Here is a 24,713-nt window from a genome sequence, read left to right as displayed (position 1 = left end):
AAAAATATTCTATATAGTTTCTAGAAATCAAGAAATATGCCCCCATAATAGTCGGGCGTTACATCGACAAAAACCTAAGAAAAAAAAGAGATATAAATAAAAGTCTGACTAATCTAAATAATACATAAGGTCGATTTTCACAACTCATGCTACTCTAGAAAAACTAGATAAAGGAGACAATCATAATTTTATAATCTCACATCCGCAAAGTATTTTCATTGATTGGGAGGTTTTGAATATTATAGTCTGTATGTGGATCACCTTAAAATGATGCCCTTTTCTATGTTCCTTTCAAAATAGTTTTGATTAATTTCCAATATATGTACTAAAAATAAAATTATGTTTATCTATAACGATTATTTTGCTAAAAACATTTTCTATGAAGAGATGAGTCATGCGTTGAAAATGCATGGATCAAGAAAGCACTTTCAATATCGTGTATTCCTTGTTTCAAGTAAAAAACAATTGTTTAAAACTTTAATATTTATACTGCAAAAAATGTAACTATAAATCATATAATTCTTACTCTGCTCTATTTTGTATATTGAGCTATTGTGTTTGGTTGGGATGATTTTATATAGAACTATTTTCTCTCCAACAGTATTTTATGAGACTGTAAACCAAAAGATTAATTAATCTGTGACTTAACTTATTTCATTGTTCCTATATATATATATATATATATATATATATATATATATATATATATATATATATATATATATATATATATATATACACATATATATATACATATTTATATATATATTTATATATATATATATATAGTAGTTATACACATGCAAACCCCTATATACATATATATATATATATATATATATATATATATATATATATATAGGGGTGTACATGTGTATAACTACTAATGTGTCTAGGTATAAACAATGCTTATTTTTTAATTATAATTTCCGAGCCTCTTTAAGAATACTTAAAGATCACCACTGTCTGCGGAATAAAAAAAAACTAAAAGCTAATCAACTTCAAATACTCTATATTAGCAAATGTATTCTGCCGAATTCGGCGCTAAATAGTTCCTCATTCCATTCCTTCCCGTGGAAATTGTTTGGTGGCTCTTATGTAAACGCTTAGCAAATGGATCAGATGGTGTCTTCATGACTTTGCTAGAATCTGGCAAAGATTTGTCACACCTACACTGATTATTCCGTAAGATTGAAAAACTAGCCTATGTAGGTATAAGAAATAATTATTGTTATATTATAATTATATATTCAGGCATAACACACACATATGTATATATATATATATATCCACATACAGTAATGTTTCGCTGTTTCACAGCTCATCAGTGCGGTTAGACAGGATGGAAACCCGATAATTCAAACGACCGTCGGAACCTCTAACCGTTGCGCTATACGGCTGTTGCTATGCGAACAGTGAATTAACAGTGTCCAAAGTACCGAAGTTCAATTTGTTTACACGATGAGCCTCACTTCATACGCTAATGGTAATTTGTATATCACTCCCCAAATGCTCAACCTAGGACAGGGAGTATTATAGTCATCCACATAAAGTACTGTTTCCCTGTTTCAGAGCTCATCAGTGCAGCTAGACAAGCCACTACCTCAAGCCAGCGTCGAACCCCGATCGTCCTAACGACAGCCGTGGCTTCTAACCGTTGCTATATACTATAGTATAATATACTATACTACACTATACTATACTGGAAATCATCGTCATGAAAGAGAGTTGCGATTACCAACATTGAACAGCAAAAACACTATTGTATGCACCAATTATTATAGCAGATAGCCAGTATCTCATTAAAATACTGAACTCGTCATAATAATAGAAATTATTCAAGGAGATTAGAGGATGGCTACTCGGTGTTTATAGCACCGTATTGTATTTTAGAGTTGAACATTTTTCTGTAGATTGTACGTCTTCTCGGAAAAATCACTTATTTGCTTACAGCTAATATACGATGGGATTCATGTTCGACTAAGCTGAGTTGTTGCTTCTGGCTCAACTCTTAATGTATTTTCTCATAATGATTAATATTTGTCTCTGGATCCAGTATCCATATGAAGACACACTGAAGATAAAGGAAATGATAATCGAAGATAATAGTATTTCTAATATTTATAGAAATTTGGTATTTGTTCTTATTTTATATTATACTCTTTAACTGAATGTCAGAATTATATTATGCTTAATTTCTCTTACGATCTTCTGATGAAGATTGTTATTATTTTTTTCGAAAATATTCGTTCACAAAATATTCTGTCGATTTTGAATTGATGGAACATGGTTGGTTATTTTGTTTTACGGTGGATCAACCCTTTTCGGTTATTTAATGCCGACTCCAGTGATTTGAGGAAAAACTTGTAGGTTCTTACAAGTATTTCGTTAGATGTTTATTTATGTTACTTGATTTGTGTCGTAATCTTCAGGATTATTTCATATTGAGGGGGTTATTTTGTAGATAGATGTTCGCTATGCTTGGTTGGTATAGGTCTGTTATATATTGATGATCATTTGTTTGTTGTGTGTGTTAGGGTTAGATATTTTGTAAATTCTCACATTACTTGTAATAAGTGTTTAGAATTTGTCGTATATTCCAGTTTTTTAAGGAAGTCCATATTTTTTTTGTTTCGAATTCTTTGAATATTTTTTCTGATTTTATTTTATTGAAAAATGTTCCTCTTATAATTTTTGTATTTTTACAATCCTCAAATATGTTTTTTGTGGTCAGTAAGTTTCCACAATTGCATTTTCGTTGTTGTTTTTGTTTTAAAAGATGATTGTGGGTTAGATGTGTATATCCTATGTGGGGTGGATTTAGTATGACTTCTTCTCTTCCGTTTATTATTTTTTTTCTGTGTCCATTTTTTTAAAGATTGGGTGTTATTTTGAAGTGTTTTTCTTCTTTATTCAGTTTCCATGATTGTTGCCATTTCTCTTTTAAGTGTTAATTTATTGTTGGTTTCATGTCTGTTAGGGAGTTTTGAGATTTTTATCTATGGTCATTTAAAGGGATGACTATGCTGCTAAATCAGCTTTGTTTTCCTCTTTTTATACCTATATGACTTGGTATCCAGCAGAGTATGATTACTTTTTCTTTTTTCTAGATTGTTTTTTTATCATTATATTTATTTTTAGGGGGTTTACTAGTTTTTTTCTCCCATTTCAGGGCTATTAATACAGATAATGAGTCGGAGAAGATGATAAATATTTTGTTGTGGTCTTCTGTTATGATGTCAAGTGCCATATCTATGGCAGTTCGTTCTGCACTAAAGATTGATACTTCGTTTGGTAGTCTTTTTACTTTTAGTAGTTTTTCCTGTTATTGCAGCGCTGTCAGTGTTTTTAGTGTCCTTGTCAGTTTAAATGCTTTGGTGGTTTGAAAAATTTTCGTTAATTTCTGATAATTTGTCCAAGTAGGTGTTTGGGTGTGTTTTTGTTGTAGGGAGTTTTTTGAGATCTAGTATTATGTTGCGTTTTTGTATAATCCATGGAGGGATACCTGTCAATTTAGTTTTGTGAATTTTGCTTAGTGGGATACTTGTTTGTTTAATGATTTGATTCATTCGGGGCCCGAAAGGCTTTGTTTTGTTTTCAATTTTACCGAATAATGTTCTGTATGATGGGTTTAATGTGCAGTAGTAGGCTGGGTTTGAGTTGCAGGATTTTAATTTGACGATGTATTGTATTTCCAGTTTTTCTCGTCTTAGCTTTAAGGATGGTGCATTTGCTTTTAGATAAATACTTTTTTTCGCAGCGGTCTGGGCAATGCTCACAATGTAATTATTACGATTCATGTTCCCTGTGAACGTAAGGCAGAGGAGTTTAAAAGATGTGCTTTCAGGAAAAGTATCTTTGACTATTGCTCTTGGTGGTAGAGAAGGTTTCTTGTAATTATTGAAGAAAACAAGTTTAGTCTTGGCAGCATTGAATGTGACCATCCATTTTTGTCCAAATTCCACTACAGATTGGAGGTAATTTTCTAGTGTTTCTGCCATTTCACTAGATATGTCTTCATTTGTTTTCCTGACTTGTGGTTATAGAGCGTGGTGTCATCAGCATATATACCCATCTCACAGACAATTTTATCAGGGAGGTAATTTATGAATATTAGGATAACAGAGGTCCAAGGATAGACCCCTTAGGCACTCCCGCATTTATATCATATTGTTTAGATGTACGACCATCGAGGACAACCTGGATTTTTCTCTTATCAATGAAGGATTTAATTATGCTAAGTATTCTTCCAGTGATACCGTATGATCTGATTTTCCTGAGAAGACATTCATGCCATACCCTGCCAAAAGTCTTAGATATGTCTAGAACTACCACTATACCCTCCCCTGCTTTGTCAAGTGAATGGCATATACGCTCAGAGATTACGGTTAGAATGTCTGCTGTGGAATGGTCTCTCCTAAATCCGTATTGTTGGTCGGTCAGAAGTTTAGCATCTGTAAGGTGATAGACTAGAGCTTGGTTAATTATGGACGCAAATATTTTGGCAAAATGTGTGGGGAGGCTAATGGGGCGATAATTTACTGGGTCAGTTCTTACATCAGAATTCTTGAAAACTCGTAGCACAGAAGCAGTTTTTCAGCAGGCAGGAAAGCAAGATTCATTAAGGCATTTGTTATAAAGTTTGGAGAGGTTGGTTTGTTGTTTTTGTTTTACGGCATATCAACCCATTTTGGGTTATTTAATGCCGATGAGGATTGGAGCTACTTCGACGTAGAACTTTTTAAATAGCACAGCCGGGATAAGATCGTCTGTCTAATAGGCAAAGAAGGACTATGGAAGCCGGGCGATAGAAAGTTCCTATCTACTCCTTAAGCAGTTTAGGTTAGCAGACCGGTAATTTGTTTGAGTTTGAGTGGTGGTTTTATTTTGTTCTGTTACAAGAGGTTTTATAGTGGAAGTTTTAGGTTTTTCAAAAAATTTTCCTACCATTTCCCAAATTTGTTTGGGTTTTACATTTGTATTGATTTTACTTACACAGTATTTCCAACTTTCTTTCTTTTATCGTTCTGCGTGATTTTGCTCTGAGTGTTTTAAATTCAATTAAATAATGGTAGTTGGTGTAGTCTTTAATTTTCGTAAAGCTGCACGTCAGAGTGTTATTGCTTGTGCGAACCTTCATTGAACCATGGTTTATTTCTTGGTGTTTTAGTTTGCCCTTTAATGTTGCATTCCTTTGTTATAGGGGTAAGGGTTCTAAATCTTGATTTTTGTTTCTTATTAATTTTGTTTTTGCATTCTCTTGAAATTTCTCCCAGTCTGCTCTTTTCAGTTTCTCATTCAGGGTGGATGTTTCCAGTCCGATTGGGAAGTGATCACTTCTATATGTATCATCATATATTTTCCATGTAAATTACATAATTTTTTTTGAGTCACATAAGCTTAGGTCTATCGATGATCCTGATCCTGTGGCATGGTTTAGATAGGTTAATATTTTGTTGTTTAATAAGCATAAATTAGTGTTGTTTGTGAGTGTTTCCAATGTTTTGCTTTTATGGTCTAGCATTTTGCTACCCCACATTGAGTTGTGGCTGTTGAAGTCTCCCAGCAAAAGGTAGGGTTTGGGGAGTTGTTCTATAAAGTCGTTAATTTCTTTCGTATTTATAGTTTTGTTTTGAGGTATGTATATGGAACAGATAGTGGTGGTTTTATGTAATGTAATTTGAGTTGCTATTGCTTGTATCTTTGTTTTCATATTTATTTTGCTATAGGGTGTTTGTTTTCTTAGGAGTATTGTTGTACTTGCCTTAGCTCTGTGTCCTGTGTCGTTGAAACAATTGTATGCTTGGTAGAATTGTATTTGCAGTTTGTTTTTCCTTGTGTGAAGGTTTCTTCTAGACAGATCGCAGCAGGGTTTAACTGTGATATGAGTACCAGTAGCTCGTTGTAATTCGCATTTTACCCCTACAATTCCATTATATGATTCTGTGTGTAATATTTTGTATTTGGCTGGTGTTATTTTCTGGTTTCGGCTGTCTAACATTGTTATTATTCGTCTGTATGCCTTGTTTCCTCTAACAGCTTTACTGCTTCTGGGGAGGTTTTGTAAATACTTGAGGAAATTCATCCACTTCCAATTTTGGATTTAGTTCTTTGGTTTGATATTTCATTTGGTGATATTTCTGTTTTGGATGTAGATTAGGAATATTGTCGAGGTTTTTTGGTCTCCAGGTTGTTTAATGTTTTTTTTTGGGGGGGGGCGCTTTTTGATTTTTTTTTTGTCTTGAGTGCATTTCCTGGCTCTTGATTTCGAATAGTGTTAATTTGTTTTCGTTCTCAACCAGCACCGTTTCTGTTTCTTTGTTTTTTATGTTGATTTTCCTGAGGTGGTTTTGTTTTGGTAGGTGAAAAATCCTACAGTTTAGTAGTAGTATCGGATAAGTTTGAAGTTTCAGCTTATCTCTCTAGGACTGTGTATTTTTCTCCAGGTTCTATTTAGTTCGTTTAGTTAAGTTTTCCATTAATATCTCCAAGAGTAACTTTAATTCTTTCATCAATTAAGTCAGGTTGTTGTGTACTGTCTCTTGTTTTGAGACGAGGCTATTTGTAGATTTTGCTATACTTGCATATGTTGGTATTTGTGTGTGATGTATTTGTATGTCTGTTTTTGTGAGGGTTTACTCTTATAAAGGCTTGGCATGCGTAGCCGATTAATCGGGTCGGGCCTTGTCGACCGCCCGTCTAACAGAAGTAAGGGCCAAAATGGAGTGTTGTAGACTCGCGACCACTTGGATCCGGGTCATGAGGTACTCAGCCACCAGGATCCCGTTCTAGAACATTACTGGTCGCCACCTACGGCGAATAGGCGCCCCCATTGAAGGACTTTTACTCCCTGCAGGGTGAGAGTTAGTCGGTGTATTTTAATGCCCGACTGACGATGTTGGAAAATAGGGACGGAAAAGGGAAAAGAGGAGGGAAAGGGGTAGGGGGTTGTTGTTTTTGTTTTTGTTTTTGCATAACATAATTAAGTTCTACAAAAGAGAAAAGAAAAATAAAGAAAATTGACTTAGGTACATTTCGTATCAGGAAGCCAATAGACAGCTTGATATGGTATCACCAGGAATTGATAGAACATGTTTTCATGATAATTATGTCATACCTTTATTTTATTCTTCCGATTTCTAATTAGAGCTATGAAAACAGTATATTATTTCCCTTGTTTTGATTCTCATGTATATATCCATTGGTATCTTATAGGGTTTTATGTAGTGTGATGTGGTTCTCGATTGATTATTTTTTCTAACTGTGCCGGATATATACTCGAGAGTCAAAACAATGAAAACATATTTTGTTGTAATAGCTCTAGTTATAATAAATACACTCTGTGAGATATAAAGCTATTCATTGTACTAATAGTAAACCTGTATATAATTTTAAGCTGCAATTTGAAGTGCTTAATGTTGTAGACATGTGATATGATAGTTCTTGTCGCATTAAGGTAAATCTCTAGCAATAAATGTCAATTGTTCAGCACACACAAACTCCTCTATGCCTAACGGAAAGAATTTTAATGCCTAATAAACCCTGTTCTTGATTGTTCCGAGTCTCTTTTGATAAGAGTTTGTCAAGACAGTCAGGCATAAAGATATTTTCACTTACAAATAAATTCTGATCAAATATAAAAAAGAAAGTATTCGAGGACCAAAGAATATATCTTGGGTATGGTTTCACACTAGCCTGTATGTAGAAGGTTAACATCGTCAAATATTTGTTGCTTCAATTATCTACTACAGCAAACTAAATGAACTCCTGTCCTGGAATCCGATAAGACAAACACGTTATAAAAAGATATATTTAACTGGTCAAGTGGGAAGACGATCACTAATGTTTTTTATTTGTTTATTATCTCAAAGTTTAATGTATAAAGGAGAAATCTTATGGGAAACTCAGATAGATTGTATCCCGTATTGTTATAAAGTGTTAGACTAAGAAAGCGACCTCGTGATTACTGTACACTTACATTGCAGTAAATTGAAAAAAGAAAAAAAGGTATACGTATATATCAACACATAGAGAGTAATATTGACCGACTGACAGAGAACGTGTATTGAATTGTGCCAAAGATCTATAATAGATAGATATTGGCTAAACTTAATCATAGACGTAAATATTTCCGGACCTCTTGCTCGATCAATCTGATTGGCTTAGCGATGATAAGCTCACAGGTATTTTCAGGACCACTTCTTGTGTTATCTCGTGCTGCTCTTCCACGAATCAAGCAATCACGCAGGCGACGGTCGGCGAATAACTGAGAATGATTGTTGGCTGGGAAGAGACGGCGAGTTGGGAGGCCTTAAATAAACGTGGTGGCGATAGAGGTAAAACAAGAGAGATATGTGTACAAAGGCTAGACAGGATTTAAGATTCAGGAGATTTGGATTAATGTAAGACGCGTTCGGACAGAAAGCCATGTGTAAAACCATGGCCTCTTCTGATTCAAGGTTGGCTAAGGTCGATTCTAAGATGGTAGAATAAACACGAGAAAGGACTTAAAGAACGAAATGGTGATAAAAGAGGTGTTTGGGAAAATTAAGATGGCGGAAATTACTGGAAAATGCACAAATAAAAACCCCAGATAAATCTATATAACAAAATGTTAGTGTAATCTTATCACCTGTTACTCCCTATTTAGAATAATGGAATCGCGGAAGTGAATGTTTTATTGAACAAGTATTTAACGTATTTGCTTTTGGTTTATTTCTAAACGTCTAAAGATGATGAGGATGGTGACGATGATGATGATGACGACGACGACGACGACGGCGATGATGATGATGATGATGATGATGATGATGATGATGATGATGATGATGATGATGATGAAATTCTAATAACAACAGAATATGATGACGGTGATCATCAGCGGCAACAGAAGCCTTATCATCATCAAAGTAGCAGAAATTTGACCAGGGTTTTAGAGACAAATGGTCATGGATAATGCACGAAACGTAGAGAGTGTGGCACTGTTTGACGTCACACACACGTAAAAATAGTGTAAACATGGCTGGTAAGCATAGGAGTATATTTGACTGTCGCAACAAAAAAGAACTAGGAAAATATAAAATACGTAACAAAATGATTGACTATCACTTCAAGATTAGGGCTTAAAGAAGTATTGATAAAATAAAAAATACAAAGACACTAGAAAGAAAAGTAAATTAGGAAGAGAAGCAACACTAGAAAGACACTAGAAACAAAAAGTAAATAAGAAAGAGAAGCGACACTAGAAAGACACTAGAAACAAAAAGTAAACAAGGAAGAGAAGTGACACTAGAAAGACACTAAAAACAAAAAGTAAATAAGGTAAAGAAGCGACACTAGAAAGACACTAGAAACAAAAAATAAAGTAGGAAGAGAAGTCACACTAGAAATACACTTGAAACAAAAAGTAAATAAATAAGAGAAGCGACACTAGAAAGACACTAGAAACAAAAAGTAATGTAGGAAGAGAAGCCACACTACAAAACCACTAGAAACAAAAGTAAATAAGGAAGAGAAGCGACACTAGAAAGACACTAAAACAAGAAGTAAATAAGGAAGACAAGCCATACTAGAAAAACACTAGAAACAAAAAGTAAAGTAGGAAGAGAAGCGACACTAGAAAGACACTCGAAACAAAAACTAAATAAGTAAGAGGAGCGACACTAGAAAGACATAAGAAACAAAAAGTAAATTAGGAAGAGGAGCGACAGTAGATAGACACTAACCATAAAAAGGGACTTAGAAAAAGAAGCGCACTAGAAAGGCACTAGAAACGAATAGGAAGTTAAGAAGAGAAACAACACAGAATTATTAGGTTACAAACCAAACAAAATACACCCAAAAAAGCCACAACTCTACATGCTACGACACTTGAAGAGAGAAAGGAATATTACGATTGAAAGCAATAAAATAACAATTAGAACAAGACGGTACAGTATATAACAGAAAAAAAAACATCATCTAATGTAAAATCACTCACACATATATATTATGGCATCAGCGTCATCTTGTTATTCAGAAATTGGTCGGAAACGGTCAACGAAGATCGAAAAGATAGAATAGATTAAACAGCAATTAGTTATCTACTGTAATGTTGGGTAGACCACTGGAGCATTTAGAACGCTTATTGCATATAAGATTCCAGCGGGGAAAAAACGTTAATGAGAAACCAATGATAAATGGCTGTTGGGATAATGCGAAATAATTTACAGCAACTATATAAGAATCTAATACAGAGTCTGTAACGACCTGTTGTCACTCAGACACCAGAAAACGCACTCTGTTATTAATCTCTTATAATAAGATTTGAGACACATCCTAAGTATATAACAATATTAACAAATATAGAAGTATTCGTGATTACTAGTCAAACATCTCTATAACAAACTACAACTATTTTTATCAATTTAACCTGAATTTAAATAGGGAAAGGGATTCACCTTCGAATAAGTGCATCATAGGTTTATGAAAAAAATAATTGATTTTCCAGATAAATTAGGAAACGTTCAATACACTAATTGTGACATATGTTTTTTTTTATTTGCCTCGAAATAAACACATCAAATCTTTTTATTAGATTTTCAAGTATATATACCAATATATGATGTGATATAAATAAATTATTCGAGATATGTTTATCGAATAGGATTTATTTGGCGAGCATAAAGTCGGGTTCCATAAAAAAAACTAACAAAAATTAGGCATGCCTGGGGAGTAGGTTGTTGTATTTGAGTGGCATTTCTTCTACGAGCTATTCATGAATGTTTAATTTTTTCATAAAACTAAAACTATAGAAAATAATATCATCTAACAGGATAAATGTTTTTACTATCAAACATTGCTGACTACTATAAAGAGATACACGGGCGATCTATATTCATTGCTACTACAAGATATTTTTACTCCCATGAATTCGTTGTTCTTTTGTGCGTATTGATATTCATATTAAAACCTCTCTTTTCTATATATTTAACCTGCAAATACAAGTTTCTTATACATGGGTTATGAAATTGCATTCACTAGAAAAATATCTAGCTAATTTGCATATTCTTTTAAACATTCATTTTAATTAATTCCCTATTAGTTGCTTCGGTTTTCTCATGGGATAATCATCTTGCAATTATATTCATGAAGATATTCTACATGATTTATATTTGCATCATATTTGAGTAAAAAGTTTATAGTAAACTCAAAATTGTTTCCAAATATATTTATGTATACGCATATATTTTAGTTTAACACATTTTTCATACCATATCATAGAGTTTTTGGTCTACAGACATGAAACTTCATATATAAGATATTTGAATCCATGCAAAAATATGTGTGGGGTTTAACCCGAAAAAAATCGGTACAAAGTGTGAAAATTAAAAAAAAAAATGCCAGGTGAAGGTTGAACGCCGGCATTACGAATGTATAACATAGTAGCTATTGGTTCATGTTTTAATTTTAAGCCTTGCAGTAAGCATGTTTTCATTTACGGAAGAGGCAAAATGAATCGTTAGCTGAACGTTTTGGTTTCGATTCTCGGTTGTGGCGCATGAGTCTTTTTTATACCTTTTTAAGTTATTACTATATATTGCATCCAATTTCTCTCTCTCTCTCTCTCTCTCTCTCTCTCTATATATATATATATATATATATATATATATATATAAGTGAAAATGTCTGTCTTTTCTCTATTGCAGTTAAGGAAGACTATTATACACAAAGGCATTACTTTACATATTCACACTTTTTAATATATACATATGCACATAACCTTATGAACAGTACATAATGCCCGAGCAAAGCCGGGCTGAAATGCTAGTATATATATATATATATATATATATATATATATATATATATATATATATATATATATATATATATCACCATTAAAATACAGTAGAACTTTGCGACACAGCATTTAAAATTAGAAAGAGTACGAATCAGAATCGAATTATATTTCGGTAGTCTTTCTATCGTAATTTTTAACTTTGTCAATTTTTAGTCTACAGACTCGAAATTTTATATACAGGGTACTGAGATTTGGGAAAATGTTTGTGATCGGTTTTCGGCTAGAGATTTGTCTGTTAGGGGGTCAAAGTTAAAGGATTTGACCTTTGAGAACTCTACCAAACTCCTCCGACAATTTTGGGTCTAAACACTTCAAATTTTAGATATAGGTTCCTTGGACATGGATCTAACTTAATAACTTTATTTGAGCCCAAAACAATAAATGTTAAGTGGACATAATAGGGGTCAAATTAAAAAAAAAAATTACCACTTTTTTTTTGCTCAACATACACCTCCAAACACCCCGGCAACGCCGGGATGAAGTGCTAGTATATATATATATATATATATATATATATATATATATATATATATATATGAGTGAACGTGTCTGTGTGTGTGTTTGTTTGTATGTCTGTGTATATTTTCCTACGCAATAACTCTGTCAATTTTCAGTCAACAGACTCGACATCTTATATACAGGGTTCTAAGATTTGGGAAAATTTTTGTAATTTGTTATCGACCAGAAATTTGGCTGTTAAGGGGTCAAAATTCAACGATTATACCTTTGAGAACTCTACCAAACTCCTCCGACAATTTTGGGTCTAAACACTTGAGGTTTTAGATATAGATCCCTTGGACATGGATCTAACTTAAGAATTTGATTTGAGCCAAAAACAATAAATGTTAAGGGGGCATAATAGATTGCGCACATCCTGCCAATAAAAGTTTTACGCGCAGGCAACCGTTCGTGGGTATTCATAGTCTGTCAAATACTTAGGGAGCCCTCTCTCTCTCTCTCTCTCTCTCTCTCTCTCTCTGTCTCTCTCTCTCTCTATATATATATGTATATATATATATATATATATATATATATATATATATAGAGAGAGAGAGAGAGAGAGAGAGAGAGAGAGAGACTCGGCCAGTGTATTTTAAATGATAACGTGACTACTAGCAATGTATAAATATATGTAGAATTATCTCCTTCAGCTTGGCACAATACCCACTTAACAAATTTAACTTCTTTAGTAATGTTCTAAGACGGTTATTTCATTTAAACGAGACATTATATTCTATCGAGCAAGAGCGACGAAACGGAGTAAAGACGGTGATGCGCCTTTGTTCTCTTGTCTAATTTTGCAGTTTTATTTGGCGGCTGATTCGCCTGCAGTTGGCAGCCACTATTTTTAACCTTTGACTCGCAATTGGGAAACATTGTCGAGTGGCCGCCATTTTGTTAGAACGGCGGCAATTCAGGAAAGTGAACATCAAAGAAAGCGAAGAGAAATCGCGGCGAGAAAATGATTCGCGCTTACTTTCTGCTATTGACTTATCCGGATGCAGATCTCCTTGGTGGGTGATGGAGCCGGTATGGGCGTGTTTACGTGTAGATACTGTATGTGTCTGATTATGTATAAGAAGATACTTGAGTGCTTACGTCATAGTCTGTGTGACTACATCAACGCATACGGAAGAGCGTGGAGTTTTGTTTGAATCTCTGTTTACAAGTCTTATTATAAGTATATTCAAGGCGGGGTTTATGTTCTTTGTTTTTAGCTGATTTTATTTTTGTTCGTCTAAATCTATCTTAATTTCATTGTCTAGACCAGGGGTCGCTTACTTCCTGGAGCGTGAGAGCTAAAAAGCTATGCTGATCATAGGATCACCAGGATGAGATGTGTCTTCATTATAATGGATGACAACGATGTTATTAAAGATCTAAATTATCTGTACGTTTACTAAGTCACGTATTTTGTATACATTATGGGTACGATAAAATATAATTAAAGAAAACGACCTCCATGTTTCTTAAAAAGGTTTATCATAACAATCATTTTAGTTTACGTCTAAATTTTATTTGTGTTTGATAGATAACAACCAAAGTAAGTCTCTAATAGAAAAAAAATATGAATATTTACACGTTAAAAAGTTACAGGAAAAATGTTGAAAACCCCCCAAGATTTTGTTCGAATTTCAACTTGAATCAACTTAAAATTACTGGAAAAATAATTAACAGGTTTCTGATACTATTTCAATGATAATTAGTATATTACATTCATAAGATACCGATATACATATATATGTACTTCTTATTACAAACATAATTAAAAAAAAACCAAAAAAAGCGATTTACTCTATGAAACAAAAAAAAACTCTCGTTAAAAATGTAATCAAAGCTTGCGCCGATTATCACAAAATTACGAATCACGATGAGTAATAATTTCATTTAATTATTTTTTTTTTCTAAAAAAGTTTCATATAAAGTTGAGATGCTTTTTTATTCAATAATATTATAAAATTCTTGAAAACGTTTGTTTATACAATATAAATTTATTCACCAAAAAAGTTAAACTCATAATTTATTAATAATTAAATACAATTAAAATATAATATAAAATCATTAATTATTAAAAATGAAAAATAGAGACTTACATTTTATTTCTTTTTTATGAATATCTGAATGTAAATTATTTTAATTAATTAAATTAGTCGTAAACTGGTGGGTGTACCGATAGGATATGCTGGGTGATAGGGCCACAACTGCCTGTTTTTTTTAAGGCTTTGCATCCGTAGGTAAACAAATGAAATATTGCTTGAATTTACCCCGTATTTTTTTCAAAATAAATTTTCTGTGTGAGTCCTGATATACAAGATTTACATTCTTTTGCGAGATTATAGAAATAATATATATTCTATCCTATTCTTTAAAGAATCCCAACATCTATTTAACTGTAGGAGTAGAAATAGCGAACGACTATGTGCACAGGATAAAATTAATTCTAGGATAGCGATACAAAATGAATTCGGAAATTGACAATGAAAATAGAAAATAAATGAATAAATAAAATAAAGACTAAAATAAAATAAACATATCAATAAATGATGCAATTATATATATATATATATATATATATATATATATATATATATATATATATATATATATATATATATCAACCTAACATAATATCCGAAATATAGAATTAAAAAAAAACACACACACAAAAAATAACATATCCAACTAGACCGGGGCTGGAAGTATGCCAGCTTACTACAAAAAAGGATATCCTTCCCATGAACACACAAGGAGAAGAGGTAAACCGGAGGTCTACTGTGCATTTGTCCTGTAAGTGGCTGCCCATTAGCTCATTAGGATGGGTACGGTAGCAACTAGAAAGCTTATTGGCTAACAAAAAACTTAATAGCATGTGCGTATATACAAACGCACGACAGCCACAACTTTTCGAATAAGCCTAACGAATTCTCCCGGGAATGAAACACTGCATAATCGGTGTAACGTAATTGCATTATATATTTTCATAACCTCATATATATATATATATATATATATATATATATATATATATATATATATATATATATATATATATATATATATATATATATATATATCATTGTTTATATGTTTTATTTAAATTATGATATTTACTTACGTTTATTATTTTCTGCAATAAAATAAAATTACCGAAATAACAAAATGATGCGGAAATGAAAGAGGAAAACAAGAAATCATTTTTCCTTTTAACATTTTTTTTTTTACCTTCGTCCCTCTCCCGAGGAAATTCGAATTAATGTCTCTTTTTTATTTTGGTTTCTCTATTTTATTTAAATTTAAATTTATGATATTTCATCTGACTCAGCATTGAGGGTGAAGTGACTCAGCATTTCCCTACAATATTCCCCCAAACTCAGTTTCGGCAAAAAATGAATCTACATTATTTTCCATTCACGATGTTATTAATGTGCAATCCGCTAATAAATTAAGATTACAAAATCAAATGCATGGTATTTATTCGTTTATTATGCCCTTTCGGACATCTCGTATTTTAATCGATTACCCTATATCAACACCATATATATATATATATATATATATATATATATATATATATATATATATATACTAGAAGGGTGATACGACGTTGCCCGGGATTGAATGATGATCAATGAATACTTCACACTCACCTACCCAATTTTCTTGTCAACTAAATCGATGGAATAGCCCAGTTTTCAATCAAATCGATATATTGCCACCTCTAATTAGAGACCTACGCAATGCACCTAGAGGAAGCTTGACATATCTGTCGGTTACTAAGTTCACAATAGTTTGTAACCTATATTGCACTGTAGAAAATTGATTTCATAAATACTATTAAAAATCCTTTTTTAAAATTATTTATTTATATACATATATATATATATATATATATATATATATATATATTCAGGCAAAAATCATTAAAAACCACAGAGATACCTTGCTTAATAATTCTTCTTTTCATTTTTTCGATCTGTCGTAAGATTTTTTTAACTTGAAGATGGAAAGTATTTAGAAATGTTCCATGGTTCCCACGAGCGCTTTCGATTTTTTCTTGAATCATCATCAGGTGGAGATAAAATATTAAAAATAGAAGTGAAATATATAGTTACGAATGATAAAAAGAGTCAATGAAAAGTCGATTAAAATATACATTTACGAGTGATAAAAAACTCGATTTAAAATTAGGATGATAAAAGGCAGTCCTATAATGGTTATGCTAACCATTTCAGCACATTATTGCTACTTTCAAAAGTAATGCTATTTTTAGATTGGTGCTGCGTTTTTATATATAGTGCTTCAAGTATTTTTTATATATTGCTTCAAGTATTTTTAACTTTTTACAATTACTTTCTCGTTGCAAAATCCTTGTGTTGTCCACGAGGACCTTTCTAAGATTAGAGGGGGTCAGCTATGTTGATTTGTTAAATGCTGGTATATTGAGCTAGTACTGTTCAAATGCATCGTTAATCGACGGGACAATGTTGTTTTTGTATGTCCAATATATGCGTTTTTATTTTCGGAGTTACACTCTCCTAAGGGGAATTGAAATTTGCACACCCTATTGGTTTGCTATAACATTTTTGTCGCCGGCGAGGAGTTATTTTAAACGTTGAGGTTCTGGGTTCGATACTTCTTATAGTATATAATAAATTTAATCTTAGAATTGTTCTCTAGAGGTGCTGTATATCTATGTATGATGCTTTTAACTATTTTTTCTATATATATATATATATGTACACACCAAGTTATATATATATATATATATATATATATATATATATGTACAAACCAAGTTATATATATAAATAAATATATATATATATATAAATAAATAAATATATATATATATAAATATATATATATATAAATATATATATATATATATATATATATATATATATATATATATCCCAAGTCATACGCATTCAAGGGAGAACCTGGTTAATTTTACGAGGTTATTAAAGGTACTCAATAAAATAGAACAAGGATTATTTTTATTCATAGAGACAAATTTTCATAATCGCGACACGGAGCATGCTAATGTTTCGTACAGATGTTCTGTCAAAGCACATAATCTCGTAAGGCGACTTAATAAAGTTTGTATTCTACTGAAGATGTCCGGGTTTGAAATGAAACAATTATTTTTATTTATGATGGAAACTAAAAAAACATGTTGATGGCATAATATTTAAAGAAATGATTTTATGGCAAGTTAGAATTTTTTATTCGCGTTTCAGTTTTTTCCCTATTAATTTAAATTGGAGGATAATAAGCACGTAACCTGCCACGCTTTTGGCTGTTAATATATACGTACACATATATACATATATAAACCCCTCCCCATAAGCAACGGACATTGTTGGACTTTTTCTACTAAAGGAACTATATAAAAATATCCGGTTATAAAGTAGAACTATACCGGGATGATACATTGTTTTACATGAACCCCACAAATACGTTATTTGAAAATAAAAAATTAAAAAAAATTAGATAGGTCTTCAGTAAGTTTAACCTAGATATAACAATAGACCCAAACCATAAATGTGTTAATTTCTTAAGCATAACCTTGCATTTAGAAAACAACACTTATGAAACTTCCATAAACCTAACCTTACGTTATTCTACATAGATTACAAAGCCAACCATCCGAATAGTATGAAAAAAGGAATCATACATAACATCTCAAAAAGAGTATCTACAATATCACAAAATAAAGAATTATTCGACAAAAATAAAGAATATTATAACAAAGCCCTAGTTAGATTAGGATATAAAGAACAATTTAAATTTGTTAAGGAGATTCAAGATAATAATACAAGTATAGAAAGAACAACAAACAACGGAAATGGAATATCTTACGACATAGCGATGAAGAAATATAAAAAATAAAAAACAACAAAAACAATGAAAAATAGAACCTACAATAAACACTAAAAAGAAAAATGAAAAGCAGTACAATAATAAAACCGGAAGTGTTGTAAAAAAGAAAAATAGAAGTAAGAGCCAAACGATGTTTAATTATCCGTCCAGCCACCACATAAAAATAACAACCGGTGGGAATTTTACAAAATTATAGACAAAAATTCCCGCAAAGTAGTAAAATAAGTAAGATAATTAATAAAAAAAACACTGTTAAGCTATCTTTCTCGATATCTGCTTACGTAACAAATAACATCACAAAATTAAACACGTGTTTGAAAGATATAGATAAGACCGAAAATGTCTAACAACGGGAAAAATATAACTGCTGAATGTCTGCTGGGGCAAAGCAGTTTAACCTCAAACGTAGTATACAAATGTGAAGTTAAAATAAATAATGAAACTAAAGTATATCTTGGGAACACCGGAACTTGCTGTAAGGACAGATACCGTAATGACCTAAAATCGTTTAATCAAGACACGGAGAAAGAAAATAACACTACAAATAACGAAAACAACACCAATTCAGAAAAAATGAAAACAACCGAAGAGATGATAGCAACGATAGAAACAATCACAATAATGAGCATAGCAACAGAACCAATAGTAATAACGAAAATAACAAGAAATAACTAAGAAAAAACTCAACCATATTAGCAGTATCGATTTAGGAATTAAAGAAACATAGAATTGAATATAAATTAAGATTGTCAATATTAGATGTAGCGAGAAAATATAAACCAAGTAAAATAAAAATATGTAACCTTTGTATAATAGAAGCCTACCATGTACTAATATCAGTAGAAATTTTTTTAAACAAACGACAAGATATAATTCACGGATGTTTGCACCGAAATCGATACTTAATTTCAGGCATTAGACCAGATTAATAAGTAACAACGTAAACGGAAATGTATAGCGAGTAACAAAAAACATAGATCAGCCGACCATGTAAGAATAATGTATACATAAATAAAACAACAAAGTGGAACGTATGTATATAATTAAAAAAACTGGTTAAATATGATTATAAATTAATAAAATGAAAAGGAAAGACACAATTAAATAAAGAAAGGAAAAACAAACGTATAATATATGTAAAGAAAAAGATGTAAGGGAAGTAACTCTAGTAATAAAAATATATTCCATGAGAGTGACCTCCCATTGAACCAAAGACATTAACTAGTAAATAAGAAGCTGAAACCAAACAAAATTAATATTAGAATAAACACGCATAAATGTAGGAATAAAATTATAAAAAATAGGAAATAATAAACAATAAGAAATAACATGGAAATTAAAACAAAATTAAAACTACGAAATTAATGTTTAAAACAGAAATTTGGGTTAGCATGACACCGAAGATGGCCGACTTGTAACGACGTGGGTATTGAATTTCTTTTCGCCAACCACCAGTTTATCACGTACAAAATCAACTATTTGTTTGTAATATAAAATGGAAATAATATATGATGAGTTGGTGGGAATCAGGAGATTTTTATGAACACATAAAATCATAAAAGTGCCATCCCATTCACGAAACGACTGTAATGAAGCAATCAAAAATGAAATAAACAAAAGTTACAAAAGCGAAAAATGTAACTCTTTCAATTTCAACGAAGTTTTTATTGTATATATATATATATATATATATATATATATATATATATATATATATATATATATATATATATATATATATATATATAAATAAAGCATCTCACGAAAGAAGCTGACGGATTTTAAATTTGATTAACTTCATCAATATTTATGTTATGCTTACCAATTTTCACATGTAGGTAGAGGACCATCATCGTGAGTTTTTGAGATATAATAATATATCATAGTCTACTTATTCTAATTATACTTACACAACTTAATCTAGGGTATGTTTTTCGCAAGGTCGATTTTAGTTTTGAAAAATGATGTTACTCAAATGTCCACCATTTTCATTTTCTCACTATTGTGCTCTCCTCGGGGAATTATCCAGCACACCAATTAATGTTTCAGGGCTTATGACCCTAATTTCCTCCTCTATATTGTTTTAAAGAGCATTTATTGTGACTGGTTTGTTTACATATACTCACTGTTTGAGGTAACCCTGAAAGGAAAATGTCTGCACATGTGAGATCTGGCGAGCGGTGTGGCCAATTTATCTAGCATCCACAAGAAATTATTCGGTTGCCGAATATATCCTCGAGCATATTTAATGTTTCTCGTGCCGTATGCGCCTTTGCACCGTCCTGCTGGAACCACATTAATTGAGGGACCCCAATTTGACTTTATCTCCTTCTTAATGATGTACATCGATCCTTGCACACACTCTCTGCTAATCTCTGAGAATTTTCATCACTTCTTACAGTACGGGATCTACCATATTTATGGAGGTCACATACAGGCCCATGCTCATGAAATTGAGCCACCATAGCTTTTATTGCATTGAGAGTAGGGGACATTCTTCTGTTGAGGTTTCGTCGAAATTTTGTTTGAATTTCTGATATTGACTCATGCATCCGAAAATACGACTCTACGATAGATATTTGCTCTTCGGTAGTGTAACAACTCATGATGACCTTGGGAGGGTTACTTAGAAGCATATGTCATCGTCTTTTGGAACACTATATATATATATATATATATATATATATATATATATATATAATGTTTTATAAATACCTACAAACACTATTATTTCGTCTTTTCGGGAGTCATCAGTCGGTCAGGAGATTCGAACCCTTACACGAAACCATCTCTGATTTCATAAGCAAGGAAGAAACCGCTCGGTCAACGTTAACAACAGCAGTTGAAATTAACGTTTATATACATCGTAAATATCATTCAAGAACGCCAGTAGTGGTAATGTTATATCGATACCACGACTTTTTATGATATTATTAAGTGTCAGCTATACGAACTGTGTTGATCAGCGTTTGCTTTCTAAGGACATGCTCCTAAATGCTTCGTTACCTCAAACCATACAGGAAAATATTATTCAACTCTGGAATTAAATTATGTATAAGTATAAATATTGCCGAAAGTGTTTTAATACCCTTTATTTGATTATTGAATAAAAAGGGCAAAAATTTGTGGGGGTGTATGTGTGTGTCTGGATAAGCATTTAGAGGATGTTTAACCTAATGTTACGTACTCGTCTAGCTAAACACCACGAAAACTACGTAAGTTAGATGGCAATATAAATGAATCGCTTCAATATCTAGGTATATAAAATTATGCATGTTTATTTATATGTTTATATTTGTATATGCTAGATTATGGACTATAGTAATTAATCAATCATTATAAATTCATGATAACTGTCTTTAGCTGTAAGGACTCATAATCTTAATTATATTTAGCATAATTTAGTTCATGCAAATGGGGTAATATTGGCTTTAAGCTTTTCATGATTATTTATATATCTGCGGTTTTCAAACATTAATTCAAAACAAACAAATATACACTCCTAGAACGTCAAGGGAGTGAGTTCCACATAGGGGCGTTCACTTAATTTGAATAAACTAAAATACGCATCAAATACGCTTGAAAGCCAAATCACAACGTAAATATAAGGAAAATAAACAACTATTTTACTTGTTTACGTTATTCTTGCGTTGCCTACGCACTTTTTCAACCTTTCAAAATACAACCGCTGAGACAGAACACGCGGATCGTTACAAACATATTTTTCTGTCTCCAATTTACAACATGGCAAGAAAGAAGAGAAGAAAAAAAAGAAAGAAAATAGCATACTGAGGATGGAGCTTAGCTCCGAAATATATTTATTTTATAATATTAATGTTATTCATATAAATTCCTAATTTTTTTCTCATATGGGAATATATTCCATTCAAATATTTCAAATATGTATTTAATTTCCTTTAAATGTTTAATTTATATGAATATTTGGAATAGATCTTGTTTTTTTTAGACCTTTTAACGAACCAAAACAATGCAATAGATTATGATCAAAGTTGAAATAATTGTTGTAGACGTGAAGTCTCTTGTAATTTTTACCTTATGTTTAATATCGATAAGGTGACATTATATAGCAGTAAAAAATATGTTCAGGGAATTAATTTAATTAGTTTTACAATCGGTATTCATGAAGTTATAATAAATAAAAGAATAAATAATATAAAGAAATACATAAATAATAATAATAATAATAATAATAATAATAATCAATAATAATAATCATAATAATAACAATGAAAATAATAATAATAGCAATAATAACAACAATAATAATAACAACGATAATAACAATAATAATAATAATAATATTAATACCAATAATAATAACAACGATAATAACAAAAATAACAATAATAATAACAATAATAGCAATAATGATAACAATAATAACAAAATAACAATAACAATAATAACAAAAATAATAACAACAATAATAATAATAACAATAAAAATGAAAATAATAATAATAACAATAATAACAACAATAATAACAATAATAACACTAATAGTAACAATAGTAATACCAATAATAATAACGATAATATAAAAATAACAACATTAATAACAATAATAACAATAATAATAACAATACTAACAGCAGCAACAACAACAATGATAATAATAATAACAATAATAATAACACTAATAATAATAACAATAATAACAATAATCACAATAATAATAACATCAACAATACTACTACTACTACTTATAATAATAATAATAATAATAATAATAATAATAATAATAATAATAATAATAATAAATACGCACTACATACTAGCCTGGGAAGATGTATCTTAAAAATATAGAATGGATGACCAAAGGAAGAACTACATTGAAGAAGTGACGTTCCCAGGCAATTGCAGGCCGATAACAACGTGGAAAATTTTTATAGCATATCTGAGTAAAATATTATGCTTCCTTAACGCTCGTAAGACTAATACCCGAGAAACAGTAAAGGATGCTGGATAGAAAAATGAGGAACACGAGACTTATTTATAGATAAAAAAATATTGAGGAAGAAATAAAACAGAAAAAATAACATAGTCATGACATAGATTGATTACAAGAAAGCAGCGACAGAATCCCATGTGCATGTATAACTGAATACAAAAAAATGTACAAGTTATCCGACAAGATTATTAATATTACTAAAAAAGCATTGTAAACATGGAGGCTGTAACTGACAGCTCGAGGACAGCACCTGCCGAATATAGATATACAGAGAACCATCTTCTAAGAAGATTCATTATTATCACTACTACTCTTTATCACAACCATTGTGCCACTCAATTACACAGACACAGAACGAAAATGAACTACCTCATGTTTATGGATGGTCCCATACGGTTTATTAAAGCAAGGGAGGAACTACATAAACTAATAACCCCAACCAGAATATTCATACACTACATTGAAATAGAATTTGGAAATAAAATGTGTGCATTACTTTGGAAGAAAAGGCGAAAATATGCGACACCACAAGACATTGAACTGCTCAACTAAGGGGATATGAAAGCGCGGGGTGTTCATGACAATGGAAATATCTTACGCCTAGACTGGAAGTAAACAGCATCAAATCTACTTAAATAAAAGAACTTACTCAAACCCTAACCCTAATCTGATCAGAAGACGAGGAAACTAATGGTAATGCAGAATTCATTACAGCGAAAAACGATACTGACGATTCTGTGCGAAATAGAACGAAGTAGTAAAGTAACTGATAAACGTAGAAACTGTGTTGAATGACCAAAAATACTTGGAAAAATACATGTCAGAAAACAGAAAGACTTATCACCGAACGGAAGACACAGTCAATAGTAACAGCACCGGAATTGATGAAACCAGAAACAAAAAGACAAGAAAAAATGTGTGTGTGTGTGGGGGGGGGAAGAACTACATGCACGATTCATCTGAATAACAAAAAAGAGAATCATGAAAACACATTGATGAAAAGGACACATGAACAACGACACAAAATCCCTACTGGCAGCTTCACAAAACAACGCGTTTAGAACAACAACCGTAAAGCTAAAATAAATAAAACAAGAAAATAATGCCTGTTGAATGTGGACAAAGATACGAAACCACATATTAAGTGAAGGAAGTAAACTAGCCCATAATATACACAAGAAGAATGGCGAGGACATGGGCAGAGCATTGCAATGGGAGTTCTACAGACGACTACACCTAAGGCATGCCGACAAATAGTTCAAACACAAAGCGGAGAAAGTATAATAAAATGAAAATCACATATAGGATATGGTGATATACATGTACCAAAGACGCTGGCCAGATTTAATAATATTTAATAAGAAAGAAATTGTAAAATTGAAGATGTTGCCGTCTAACGTGACAACAGTGTGAAAAAGTAACGAGAAAGTACAACGAAACAAATATTCATAACTTGTCAGTGAACTAATAGGAATATGGAATTAAAGAAAATCAATATAGTACCAATAATTGTAGG

Source organism: Euprymna scolopes, chromosome 3 (assembly GCF_053919585.1).
Source record: "Euprymna scolopes isolate OS-2025 chromosome 3, ASM5391958v1, whole genome shotgun sequence".
Classification (NCBI taxonomy): Eukaryota; Metazoa; Mollusca; class Cephalopoda; order Sepiida; family Sepiolidae; genus Euprymna; species Euprymna scolopes.
The sequence above is the reverse complement of the archived record's forward strand: the minus strand, read 5'-3'. Positions refer to the sequence as shown.